The sequence below is a fragment of the Taudactylus pleione genome, unplaced genomic scaffold (assembly GCF_031769625.1).
Source record: "Taudactylus pleione unplaced genomic scaffold, aTauple2 ptg001032l, whole genome shotgun sequence".
In the NCBI taxonomy this organism is placed as follows: domain Eukaryota; kingdom Metazoa; phylum Chordata; class Amphibia; order Anura; family Myobatrachidae; genus Taudactylus; species Taudactylus pleione.
The window spans coordinates 3,355,000-3,369,525 of record NW_028285433.1 but is presented as its reverse complement, the minus strand read 5'-3'; the positions used below and the strand labels follow the sequence as shown (position 1 = coordinate 3,369,525).

The 14,526-nt window shown below is 44.5% G+C and overlaps 1 protein-coding gene across 1 annotated transcript in view; it reads left to right on the top strand.

Moving 5' to 3' along the window:
• Window positions 1–14,526, top strand: part of GRIN3A (glutamate ionotropic receptor NMDA type subunit 3A) — a 330,079-nt gene that overhangs the window by 197,371 nt on the left and 118,182 nt on the right. The window lies entirely within an intron of this gene.

Sequence of the window (14,526 nt, the reverse complement as noted above, 5' to 3'; positions counted from 1 at the left end):
TCTATACAGGGGAATACCTGTAAAATGAAAGTCCTAGCCGCAGTATCTTACATCCCTTTATTCCTCTCTTCATTATTCACTGTCTGAACCTTATCTTGCTGGGTGCTAATACTCTAGGTTGTCACTCCACGTATCTATTGAATATACTCGGCAACATTCTGACCTGGTGTTTTTATGATTATTATTAGGGGTGTGCACCGGCCACTTTTCGTGTTTTGGTTTTGGATCTGGATCTTTCTTCGTGTTTTGGATCTGGATTGGTTTTGCCAAAACCACCCTTCCGTGTTTTGGGTTCTGGGTTTTGTGTTTTGGATCTGTATTTTTTTTTTAAAAAGCATAAAAACAGCTAAAATCACAGAATTTGTTGGTTTTTCTGCTCCTATGCTATTATTAACCTCAATAACATTAATTTCCACTCATTTCCAGTGTATTCTGAACACCTCACACCTCACAATATTGATTTTAGTCCAAAAGGTTGCACCGAGGTAGCTGGATGACTATGCTAAGCAACACAAGTGGGCGGCACAAACACGTGGCCCATCTAGGAGTGACACTGCAGTGGCAGACAGGATGGCAGTTTGAAAAACTAGGCCCCAAACAGTACATAATGCAAAGAAAAAAAAGAGGCGCAAGATGGAATTGTCAATGGGCCTTCCCAAACAGGACATGAACACTTTAGCAAACCAATCATTTCAGCACCAGGGTCTGCCACACGACTGTGGCTGAAATGATTGGTTCGTTTGGGCCCCCACAAAACAAACTGGCAATTAATCTGTCCCTGCACAAACTGGCTCTACGGAGGCAAGATGTCGTCCTCATCCTCCTCATCCACCGATTCTTCACCCTCTTCAGTGTTGTGTACATCTTCATCCTCACAGAGTATTCATTTGTCCCCGCTGGAATCCACCACCACAGGTCCCTCTGTAAGTTCTGGAGGCTGGTCTCCCTGGAAGAGTTGATAATTCATTTTTATGAACATCATCTTCTCCACATTTTGTGGAAGCAACCTCATACGCCTTTCGCTGACAAGGTTCCCGGTTGCACTAAACACTCTTTCGGAGTACACACTGGAGGGGGGGCAACTCAGGTAAAATAGAGCCAGTTTGTACAGGGGCCTCCAAATTGCCTCTTTTTCCAGCCAGTACATGTATGGACTGTCTGACATGCCTACTTGGATGCTGTCACGATGTAATCCTCCACCATTCTGTCAATGGTGACAGTATCATATGCAGTGACAGTAGACATGTCAGAAATTGTTGGCACGTCATTCAGTCCGGACCGGATGTCCAAACCGGCCCTTGACTTATGACACGGTCGCACGCTTGGCGCTGCTACTTTGTTGATGCACGTGCGGCTACAGTGCACACAAGTCACAAACACAGAAAAAAATTAGTTTTTTATTTTTTGGAGCACTTATTGGACACAGGCGCATGCTTGGCGCTGCTCCTTTGTTGATGCACGTGCAGCTACTGCGCATACATTTCGCAAACAAACACAGAAAAAAAAGAATTGTTTATTTTTTGTGGAGCGCACATTGGGGGTTACACCACCCTTTAACAGACGAGCCAGCCGGCCCTTGATTTATGACAGGCACACGCTGATGCACGTGCGGCTACTGCGCACTCAATTCACAAAGACAGAAAATATTTTATTATATTTTTTTGGCGTGCACTATGGGTTACACCACCCTTTAACAGATGAGCCAGCCGGCCCTTGATTTATGACAGGCGCACGCTGATGCACGTGCGGCTACTGCGCACTCAATTCACAAAGACAGAAAATATTTTATTCAATTTTTTTGCCATGCACTATGGGTTACACCACCCTTTAACAGACGAGCCAGCTGGCCCTTGATTTATGACAGGCGCACGCTGATGCACGTGCGGCTACTGCGCACTCAATTCACAAAGAGAAAATATTTTATCATATTTTTTTGGCATCCACTATGGGTTTTTTTTGCACTTGGGGGGAGCACCCCTGATGGACAGGTCACCCCCTGGACAACACTACAGCACCCCTTTAGGACTACAGCCTTTGAGACACTGCACAACACAGCCCAGCCAGCCCCTATAGACTTTGGAGTAGACACAGTCCCTATTGACAACTGACTGCACAACAGAGCCCAGCCAGCCCCTATGGACAACAAACTGCACAACACAGCCCAGCCAGCCCCTATGGACTTTGGAGCAATGGACACAGCCCCTATGGACAACAGCAGCACAGCACAAAACAGCCAGCCCCTATTTACTTTGGAGGAGTGGACACAGCCCCTATGGACAACAGCAGCACAGCGCAGCACAGCACAACACAGCACAACACTACACTACACTACACTATACAGCCCAGCCAGCCCTAACTCCCACCCTCCCTCTTCACTGTCCACAGCCAAGTGAGAAAATAGCGGCGACGCGTGTACCTTTTATAGAATCCAAAACCCGCGAGATCCGACAGCGGGATGATGACGTTTTGCCTCGATTTCAGATCCGAGTCAGGCGGGAAAACTCGAGCCTGACTCGGATCGGACTCGGATCGGGGGGGTTCGGATTTCAGAAATCCGAACCCGCTCACCCCTAATTATTATACATGTTTAATGTTGTATTGTTTATTGTTATAATTTCGTATCTCGCCTTTCCCTCATCTGGGTAACCACAACCAAGATAACAATCTGTGTAAGTCCATTTTAATATTTTTTCCTTGCAAAAATTAATAAAAAGGTTATGTTTTAAGATATTTTGATTGACATTTAGCTATGAGAGTGCACTCCTCTTTGGGTTGAAGTTCTCACAGAACTGATATACTCTCCACTTTTTTGTCTACTTGCATTTACTCTGAGTAGCGCCACCACCACCAGCCACAGTGATGTTTCATTACCACACAATACAGTTTAGGTGGATATAGCTTATTATATTATACATTCCAACCGACATCTGTGGATCTGTGTGGTGATTTTCATATCCCTCTTCCCCCACCCCAGATCTTAGATACAATCTGGGCACGCCATATTTCTTGCATAATCTGCACAAATAACCTGACAGAATGGTTGAAAGGAAATATCCGTATGATACTATTTGCTGTCCCAATGGTATGACGTGATCCTAAGGACCACTGTACTGACTGTTATTTTTGTCTAACTAGTATTGCTGGACATTCCAGTAGAACTAAGTAAATGCTTTGCACTTGTTAGTATTGTAAACTTTATTCCAAAGAGCACCACCAACTACACTATACGTTTTACATTGAGTATCAGCCATTTAATTGACAAATTGGTTTACTTTATACCGTTTTTCTATATATCTAATCTTGTGTGGGATCATCCCTTATCATACTGCTTTTCCATCTGAATGCCAGGATGCAACCAAGATTTTGTTCGTGCGCCCATCCCAAATTCGACGTGGCTGAGACCCCATATAGACAGGCGGTCCGACCAGGCACTAATGCTAGGTTGATGTCGTCATCGGCATCATGTGATGAGCCGGCGCTTGGAGATGAGATAATCTCCAAAAGTTGGCTCTTCCTATGTAGTGAACGGGACCTGGGTCGCATCACATGTTCAACTGTTCACACTGTATCACGAGCAGGGTTGAATGCGTGTTCAAATCTTCTCGTGGCCTAGGTTGAAATGCTGGCTTATTTCACCTCCGCCTTTCACATTACACAGTAACTCGAGTTGCTGCGCATTCACGTGCAGTCATGTTGACACGCCCCCATTTTCCAGTGACCACGCCCCTTGTGGCATGTGAGCACACCCACTTTTTTGCCGCACACCTATGGTGCGCGCACCTACTTGGGGCTGGGGTCTCCATTTCTTAATTTGCCCTGGGCTCCAATTACCCTAGTTGCACCACTGATGCCTTGCATGAAGAGGCATTAATGTATTTGCACCCCTTGCATTGCAACATGGTTTGTAAAGTTACTTGTTTTTTTCCTAAGCTCTCAACTCAGATTCAGCCCATAGTGGGATTTCATTGTGCAAATTATGATATTACATTAAAAAGTAAAAAGGTAAGTCAAAATATTCTAAATTAATATACTACTTTTAAAATACATATGAATAGTCTATCTGTGCCCTTTTCTAACATAATATAATCTATACGCATCTGCAGCATTTGTAGTCATAATATTTCAACACCTAAGGAGAGATTCATTGTGTCTTGAAAAACCACAGTATTATTCAAATTTAAGTAGATTATCTCTACAGAATAAATTAGGAACAGCTGAAGTATTTCTATTCAGCGAAAACCTTTTCCACATTTTTTAATGGTATGCTATTTTCCCTATTGTGTTAAGCTATTCGTTATATAATATGTGTAAGACTTATATGTACTATATTCCTGATTCAGTACGGATCGCTATTGTGATCGCAGCTGCTCCCTTGGACCTTGATATTCAGCCAATTGTAAATTAGGCCCCCTCGGAGGAAAATTAAATATCCCTTCACACTCCCAGTTTTTGAATGCTAGCCATTCAAAAACTGATGGGTAAGCAGCGTTTTTGGGATTAGCGCAACATCAAACCCTATCACAACGTACATAAGACTTAAAAACAAAAGACTTCCAACAGCCCATCTCCTGTATCGCTGAAGCTGGCCAACCGCTGGCTGCTGTGCAAGTAGCCACTCCAATGCGAAAAGAGTGGGTGCCGTAATCCTCGCTCTTCAGTCCCAACTTAACCAGACAGTGCTTGAAAACTGACGCAAATTGAAATTTAGTAAGAGGTAGGGAGTCTGCATGCAATAAAAATTGCCCACCTCCTGCCGGGCGCAACTGCAAGTAATGCCTAGCTAAGCGCAAGGGGCAAATCTCAGCTACTACATTTAAAGACAACCACTTACCCCTGCCCATCTGATCTGTTTTTGAGCGAGGGATCTTACAAAGTACCGCCTCTCCCTTCAACACAACATTTTTAACTAACAAACCTGTGTCCCTTGATCGCTTATTTGAAGCCACTAATTCGCTAATTTTAAAGGCCCCGAAAAAAGCAAAGGAAAAAGCCAATTGAAACAGAACTGCCTCATATTCTGAATCTGCCACCAATTTCAGGATGGCAAGCAGGTCTTGCAACAACCCCAAATCAATGGGCCTACGAGAGTCAGCCGGGGGCGTCTTCTCTTTGGCCCATCCCTTCAGTGCCTTAGATAGTACAAATGACCTAGTGGGATCGTGAACTTTATTAATTTTAGCAAAGAACGAAATCCCGGCCAAAGCAGAAGCCATGGAAGTTTTGGACCTTCCCCCTCTATAGTGACCCCAAACGAATGCTAGCAGACATTCCTCTTCTGACTTACCCTCCTGTTGATACTTAACCTGATATGCCTCCCACTCGTGCCAGGCTGATGAATAGGCTCGCAATGTAGATGGCGCCAAGGATTTCCTTGCCAAATCCGCTATGCCTGATTGATAATCTGCCAGACATAAGGAGGACACGTTAATCCAGAGGGTTCCGCTTCCGGCACCAAAAAGTGAAACTTATTATAGTTGAAACGAGACAAAGCGTCTGCTATCTTGTTATCAACCCCTGGCACATGTTTTGCTATAAAGTTGATATTAAACTCTAAACACTTCAAAACGAGGTGTCTTAAAAGCTGCAGGGCCTGTGGTGAAGAGGAACGTTGGTTGTTAACCACGTGAACCACTCCCAAATTATCTCACCGAAAGACAGTGCTCTGATTCGACAATTTTTTGGCCCACAGGTTGACGGCCACAATTATTGGAAACAATTCCATCAAAAGCAAGTTAGCTGTAAAACCGCGGGAAACCCAAGATGAGGGCCAGGGAGCAGCACACCATTCCCCTTGAAAAAAAGCACCAAAACCATAAGAGCCAGGCGCATCAGTAAACAACTGAATGAACAAATTTGACACTGGCCCTGAAGGCCAGATCAATTACAAATTGAAGTTAAATTAAAATTTAGACCACACCCTTAAATCTTCCTTTATTTCCTTCGATAATCTTATAGTGTTGTGCGGCTTGACCACCTCTGCAGTTGCCCTCTTTAGCTTCCGGCAAAAAACTTTCCCCATAGGAATCACTCTACAAGCAAAATTGAAGGAGCCAAGGAGTGATTGAACCTGACACAGTTTCACCCTATCCTTGCTCACTTGTCTATTTGGATCAAAAGCTTTTGGACTTTGGGCCTGATTCAGATCCGCTCGTAAGCGACAGTACGCTCGTTCCGAGCGATGTTCGCACTTCTGCGCATGCGTACGGTTTATAATACGCATGCGCGAACCAGTCAGTGCGGCCAAAAATCGTTTGTTCGCTATATAGCGAATGCCTGCTACTTTGAGTGACAAGATGAGGCGTATGTGGGTGGTAACGGGAAGGTGCTTGAAAACGGGGAGTGGAATTAAGAACGCAGGCGTGCTTAAAGGTCAAAACGGGCTTTTTATGGGTGTGCATAATTAAAACAGCAGCGTCATTGACCACGTCACTGGGTTATTTTATAGCCCGAACTGCTCGCAAAATTGTGGTAGCAAAAACCAACCACAAGAATAGCGAGCAGCTCATACCCTGGTCGATGTACTCGATTAACCTAATAAATAGCGGACATGACGTAGGATGCGAGCGGCCAGGGGGCGTAGTTTCCCAAAAAACGACCGCAAGTTTTGTTTGCTCGTTCAGACCTAGAGGCGTGAACAGACCGCAAAGAGCGAACGGTTCATTTGAATAGCCACCCCTTTTTTTTGAACGAACGACCGCAAATAGCGACCGGCTCTGAATCAGGCCCTTTATCCGCAGGAATGCAGCAACAACCTACTCCTGTGTCCACTTCAATACCCAAGTAAGAAAGGCGTAGGGCCCTCCGTCTTTTCTTGAGCAGTTGGGACCCCCATAACTTTAAACAATGCATGGGCCAAAAACAAAAGATCTTGACATACGTTACTGTCTCTTGGGCCTATAAAGAGAAAATCATCTAAATATTGTGCAATTCCATTATGGCCCGTGCCTGCCTGGATACACCAATGCAGAAACATACTAAATTTCTCAAAATAAGTGCAAGAGACAGAACAACCCATGGGTAAACATCTATCTAAGTAAAATAACCCATCTAACTTGAAACCCATGAACCTCAGGGAATCGGGATGAAGCGGTAATAGACCAAAAAGCGGACTCAGTGTCCAATTTCACCATGAATGGCCCAGGTCCAAAACCCCGTATCAAGTCGAGGGGATCCTCAAACAACTGATACCGGACTCTACAAAAATCCTCAGGAATCACGTCATTAACAGAGGACCCATGTGGGTAAGACAAATGCTGAATTAAGCGGAACTTCCCTGGAACTTTCTTGGGCACCACACCTAACGGAGAAATGCACAAGCCGGGCATGGGCTCAATTGACCACACATGCATCCCAATTTAATTTCCGCCTCCACCCTTTGTCTCACCACATGAAGCAGTTCCCTTGCTGACCTTAAATTCCTGCACGCCACAACCTGAACTGGCTTGATAATGGGCAAACAGAAACCTAAACTAAACCCATCACCCAAAAATTTAGCATCTTCTCTCCTGGGGTACAATGATAGCCATTTATTCAATTCGGACAGAATTACTGGAGATGAAGCCTTATTTATTGCTTACGCTACCAGTAACCTTATTGGGCTGGCCCCCCCTGCTGGTGACTTACAGTCTTTGGCTGGATGACCTGCTCCACAAATTCTACAGGAATGTAGAAAGTGATAATTCATGCCCCTGTAACATTTGGAATCATTGTACGTGAAACATTTACCTTTCTGCCCATACACAGTGCCTGTTTTGGATACCTGGGGTATGTTTTTTATCCTGACCCTCAAGCACATTCCTACTCTGTTGTGTGACCTCCAACCAAACCTCCACGTCTTTACAACCTAAAGGCATGATTGGGTTTTCGTCTTGGTTGCGACAAAATTTTTCGTTGTATTCCCTCCATACGTAACCCCTAGATTTCATGAACATCTCGTGAACCAAAAATATGTATTTGAAGATTTTGGGATTTTCATTGGGCCTTGTATTTAAATAGGAAGTTGAGAAATACAAAAAACCCCTCAGCCAGTGGTGAAAACTACGGAAAGCATTTTCTCCCATGCAGCACGCCTTCTTAGCCTTCTCAACCTCCTGCCTCATTTCTTCAGTCAAAGTAAATACATCTACGTACTTCCCCTTCTTTATCTTTTCCTTCATTCTTTTCCTTAACTCCCTAGTCACTGCTGTGTTTGCGCAATGCACCATTTCTGAGAAAAGCGCAGGCTCAGACTGTGCTTCTGCTGAAGGCGCGTCTTTTTGCTTTGCATCTCTTTTAGCCAACCTGTGCGCAATTAATTTGGCCAATTTTCATGGGCGCTTGGGGAAACCCGAAGATTTGCTGCTAGTTGAAGATTCGGATGTCGAACTAACAGAAGACATATTAGAAACACCATGCTCACCAGATCCAGATGGCCCCGGAATCTCCACAGCGTCCGCTTTGGTTGCTGTTACCGAACTAGATGCTTCTCCGGACAACCTCACCTGTTCACCCGCCATTTGTCTCTTCATCCGAACCGACTCCCCCAGCACAACCTGCACCGTTGACGTGCTAGCTACAGCTTCAGAAGCTGAAACAGAACTTGTTAACTGTCTGGGAATAACGAGCTCTGCGGCTGGTGCAGGGGGGAAGAGGGGGGGTTTCCACGCTACTCGCTGCTGGGCGAACTGGTGGTAAAGGTGGTACATGGGGGCCGTGATTGTGGGGGTGAAGGGGGCGCTGAAAGGAAAGGGTTATGACTTGTGACAGTGTGCGCCGGGGAAAACCCAGGCAACCAAAGACCTGGCGTTGCAATCCAGATTGCCAGGGGTAATTGTATGGCTTGGCGGTTGCTGTGCAAAGTTTAAAGATGGTTGCCAATACGGAGTCTAGGTAAAAAGTGGTGTCGTCGGGGTATTAAATTGGAATGGTGCTGCTAATGCCAGAGGATTGGGGGGAGGCACAATATTCTGTTGCACACTGGAAGACCATGTGGACTGAACCACAGCAGGGGAGGAAACCACTGCGGGGAAATATGGGGCGGGTTGGGAATACGCCGGCATGTGCATATACTGATGGCATGTATTAGTGGCTGGGGAAACTTGCAAACCCGGCATGCTAGGGGTAAAAAGTGCTGACAGGTGGGGCCCTGTGCGCATCTAATGCAGGGGGCTGGGCTGACATGTTAAGAGAAGCTGAAAGTGAGCTGTGAGAGCTCACAATATACATGATACCTGTATGGACAGTAGGTGGCGCTGCTGCCATTCTTAAAATGGCCCCTGGAGCTTGCTGTGTGAACTGAGGGCAACCCAGCCCCATCTAAAATGGTAGCTGCTGGCTGCAATAAAATTGGGGCTGCCCTACTAGAAAGGGGAGCTACCAGTTTTTTTTCCTGGCGTGGGGGGGTGGCGACCCCTGCACGAGGGCCCGGGGACCCCATCAGCCAGCAGGCTAGTTATGGCCACTGATGACACAGCCGGGGATGCCCAGTCCCCGGCGCTCGCGTCACTGAAGCCCGCATCATCTCCAGGCGTCCCTGTCCCGCTACTCGCGGGGGGAGCGCGCAGGGAGCCCCGAGCCTCAGAATTAGTGGGCGGTGACGCCAAAGGCCGAGAAGCGGTGCCTCCTTCCCGCTCCCCGGAGGTAAGTAACAGCTGGGAGCCGGAACGCGCGTGGAACAACCAGGTGGGGGGGAGCAGCGCCTCTGTCCCGCTCCCCAGCTGAAGGGGGAACATGAGCCGGGTGGCGCATGGGAGGGTGAAGCCGCATGTCTGAGGCAGTGAAGGAGCCTGAATGCCACTCCCCCAGCTGGAGGTGAGACCGTCACTCATGCTAGGGCGGCGGTAACCGGCGGATGCCAGCGGGCGGGCCGCCTGAGCCAGGCGCTCCGGGGGGTGCTGACCTTTTGGGCCTGGGCATTCTCTACGTGCTATTATGCGGCACTAAGTGAGGCAAATTGTCTGATAAATGGGTGTTATGGGGGTTAACTACTGGACAGTAGGGATGGAAGGCAACAAAGAAGGAGGGGGAGGTTAATAGAGAATAGGAGGATTGGGGGAACAATCAAATGAAGTAAAGAAATGAGGTTTTAAAGCAATAAAATGAAATAAACAGTAGGAATTGAAATATGACAGGGAATAAAAGAGTATATGGGAAACTACTTCTGAGGTAACAGAAATCTGACACAGATACTACTCAGCCTGACTTCCAAACCGAAAAGAGGCTGTACCATATTTAAATCCTACCTTAAATAGCCCCTTCCAAGGTGTACGCCCCCAACCCCTCTCATAGGCCAATTCCTTAGACCAATCAATACGAACGACCAACTAATTTACCTAGCAACGGGTTTCAAACCTCTAACCAATTACAAAAAATTAGGCCACTTATATTGCTTCATGCTTATCCAGTCCTCAGCTTAATTAAGCTTAAAACACACTTATAGCAGTAAACAAAACATACATTACAGCATTTTATTATATGAAGAAATACATGTTATTATATAAAGAAATAAAATAAAGATTACACCAAGGGCAGAACACTGCATTGCTGTTCCCCATAGCATAATGTGGGATATTGTGTTCTGTTTCTCCCCGGTCTACTCTTCTAAGCATGCATGTCTTGCATTGCAAGGTAAATAAATTGAAAGGCAAGTTGGCTTTAAGATGAAAAGCTGCCAATCAATCAATAGATTCATCAAAATTCTGAGAATGCATTGAAGGACTGCCCATAAACAGAACTCTGCACTGATAGTAGTTTCAGTTCCACCACTGAATCATACATACTTGCTTAGAAAACTACAGTATGCTAAAGATTTAAGTAGATAAAAAATTAAAAATAAATAATTGAGAAGACAGAATTTACTCCCACCTTCATATAAAAGGAAGGATAATCAGTATATTAGATGACCAGCATGATCAGACTCCTGTTACTCAGCAAATCAGTATGTTTTAATCACCTCAACTGCATGACACATCCTCCATAGCATAGGTTACTTGTGATTTACAGTATCACTAATTTAATCATGGCCATGGTATATGTCAGTTCCGTACTACAGTACATATATTTAGAAAACATAATATTATTAAAGACTTACTTTTCCAAGAAAGTCCCCACTCCTCCACCACAAGAATCATACTTGTTTTATCATAATTTAAACTCCTAATGATCCCAAATTTAAAGGGTACATGGCAATAAGGTTATATATGATTTTTATATTATATAGGAGTTAAATGAAAGTTTGGTCTATATGGGGTTACCATGATGCTTGTATATTGGGTCTACAGCAAAGGAATACCAGATGAGCAGGTCTGAATCAGTGGACTGGATCATTAATCTCACAGACACTGAAGTAACATGTTGAAGTATTATCCTGTATAAAACCAGTGAATGGTGAGATGCAGGGCCGGCTCCAGGGGTCTGAGCACCCTGTGCCAGCCCGTTAGGATGCGCCCTGTCATTGTGCGGCGTGGCCTCATTACCATAGGCCACGCCCCCTAAGTGACATTATTAGGAGGCGTGGCACACCTCCAAATAACATCAGGCTGGGGGTAAAGCCCAGCCCTCCGTCACTGGCTGGGCTTCCCCCAGCCCTCTCCCATCAGTGAATGGATGATGCGCATGCTGCATCCATTCACACACCTGGGGGTCCGGCACCACCGCACAGCTGCGGCGGGGGGGGATCCCCAACTTCCCGATTTGACCACCCGCGGGCCACTTTGGCCCACGGGTGGAACAGCGGCACAGTACTGTCCCGCTGAAATCGGGATGTTGGGGAGGGGTGCACCCTCTGTGGGTGGCACCCCTGTGCGAATGCACTGGTCGAACACCCCTAGCGCCGGCCCTGGTGAGATGAGATCCTTTTCCATGCTTGCAACATGTGGAAGACAACATGTGTGATATACACCATAACAAGCCTAAAGTATTAATATTTACTATGATGATCACTGGTGGCTCTATGATGGTATTGAGTATGTTTACTTGTCATGGTTCAGTGATGTTTGTATTGTTCCAAACACCTGTAGAAGTGTTCTTATTGTGACATAGGGGCTGATGCAGATTTATACCTATGCCAATTTGTGTAGTGCAAAATACATACTGCATATCACACACTGCATGCATAATTGTCCATGGAGATTGCATGAATCTGACATACCTGCTTGTGCTTGGAGAAGCAGGATAGAGAGATGGATGGGGTGGACTAAAGTAAAGGTAGACAGAATACAGTAAGGGCATGTTCCCAGGATTACAAAGAAATGCAGTCCAGCATAGAGATGCATGTTCGCCTGTCCAAGCCAATTCATTTGCTGATGCCTGACAAAAGTCCAGGAATGATGATGTTCGTCCATGTAAGATGACGTTCAGCCTCTTTCTGAGTTCCGTTTTTTTGGAGGGAAAAATCCGAACTCAACGTGCAAACTGGAACCTATCCGAGCCTGCGCATCCCTAGTAAAAACAATACTTTACATACTGTGAGGAGATATATCAAATTTTGGAGAGAGAGACAAAGTGGAAAGAGAAAAAGTACCTACCGATCAGCTCCTAACTGTAATTTTTTCAAATACAGCCTGTAAAATTACACTTAGGCATTGATAGGTTGGTAAATCTCCCGCCGTAAGTTAAAAATGTGAAAATAGAGTCCTACTGAAAGGCAAACAACAGCCATATCTAAATGTTGTATGTTTTCTTTTAGACAGTAGTTTCTAAAAGATTGTATTTCAAGATTTGAAGAAATTGGTTTCTTCTCCAGTTTATCTAATTTAATTCAGCTGATTAACAGCTACTATGCTGGAGCGACTTCTAAGGATTGTAATGAAGAGACATTTAAACAACAGGTATTTCAGAGGATGTGCTAACTATTTATTGAAAAAAGTATTAGTTACTCCAGTAGGTCATCAGCTGCTACATTCAGACATCTTGGTCACCATGATCACTATACCTAACCCTATGTGACTTTTAGTTGTTGTTGTTTTTTGAGAACCAGGTGTCAGATCTGAGAGACAGCATTAGACATCATGTGCAGACTATTCTACCTAACATGTTATGTTCTTCTATTGATAATGCTGTTCTTTGAATAGAAACTGTTGTTGACCACAATAGAGGACACATTGAACAATTGTAGTATTATTCAAGTTGTTTGTATTGCAACAGTGCCACCTGGTGACAACATTTTAAAAAAAATGTTTAATTAAATTTCATCCTCTGAAGTACCTGTTATGACTCTTCATTATGAGCCTTAGATCTCACTCATGATTGCTCTAAGTAGGGTCATTTTGATGTGTGCGTGTAGATAGATAGATAGATAGATAGATACAGATCTATGTAAAGAAACCCTCCCAGCGAGTGGATTATTGGAATAACAACTGAAAAATGAAAACAAGAATATATAGGAATGCTCTCTCTTGCTTTCTAAATATTTCAAAAATAACATGTATAATTATATATTTTTTTCCAATATTATTTTTTTTTTGAGTAATACAAAATTGTGCTGTACAGAACAAAGAGGAACAAGGGCAGGGGATTGACAGGACAATACCAGATGTTAGATAAACAGGAATGAAACAATTTACAAAGTATGCACAGAGATATGCAGGCAAAATAAAGTATCAGTAGAAATACATCAACAATATATTTCATGTCAGGCTTAGCCTCAGGAGATTCATTCAGAACAAAAGGAGGAGGAGAACATCTCACATCTGGAGGCAATGGGGGGGCGCTACATCTTTGGTAATGTACAAATGCCATGGATACCACTTCATGATGGCTGAAGAGGGATCAGTAGAGTACAGGGCCTCCAGAGTTTCCATGTCAAAGTGGAATTGTGCCTTTGAAATAACCTTATCAATGGAGAGAGGATGTGGAGACTACCAATTTTGGGCAACAGTTGTTCTTACTGAACTTAGAATTTGACCAAGGACATAGATGTCAAATGTATGTATTGCAAGGTGATTCTAATGATGTAGGGCCATAGATGGATCAGGGGGGAGAGTGAGATTCAGAACATCTTTAATGAGAGTATACACCTCCCCCCAGAAAGAGTGTAAGATGGGGCAGTCCCAAAAAATTTGTAGGATGGTCCCTGCTAGGTGCCTACTAGGTTATATTGGCTCCAACAGAGTTTTGAACATGTGGGCCACATCCTATGGAGTTTAGAGGTGGTTAAAAAGAGTCTTTAACAATTTAATGTGTATTTCTGTATGATTGGTGCATTTTAACATGGAATAGATGGTGAGATGCATGGATTCCCATTGCTTTGGAGTGAATGTTTGTGAAAGATCAGTTTCCACTGCAGGTGAATAGGCAATTTATCTGGCATGTCTGAGTGAGACAGGAAAGGGAGTACATTAGCAGGGGAAACCATGTCAGCCATGGTCGAAAGGCCTAAACAGATCTATTAATTAGGAAATTTGGAAGAACTTAGTCTAGAACCTTAAGGGAAATGTTTCTGGTACAGTAGGTAAGGCAAAATCAAAGTGAGTCAAAATTTTAGCATCCCACACTTTTAGGGAGTCTGAGATAGCTGTGACAAGTAGGCAAGACTTTGTTCTGAGCTGT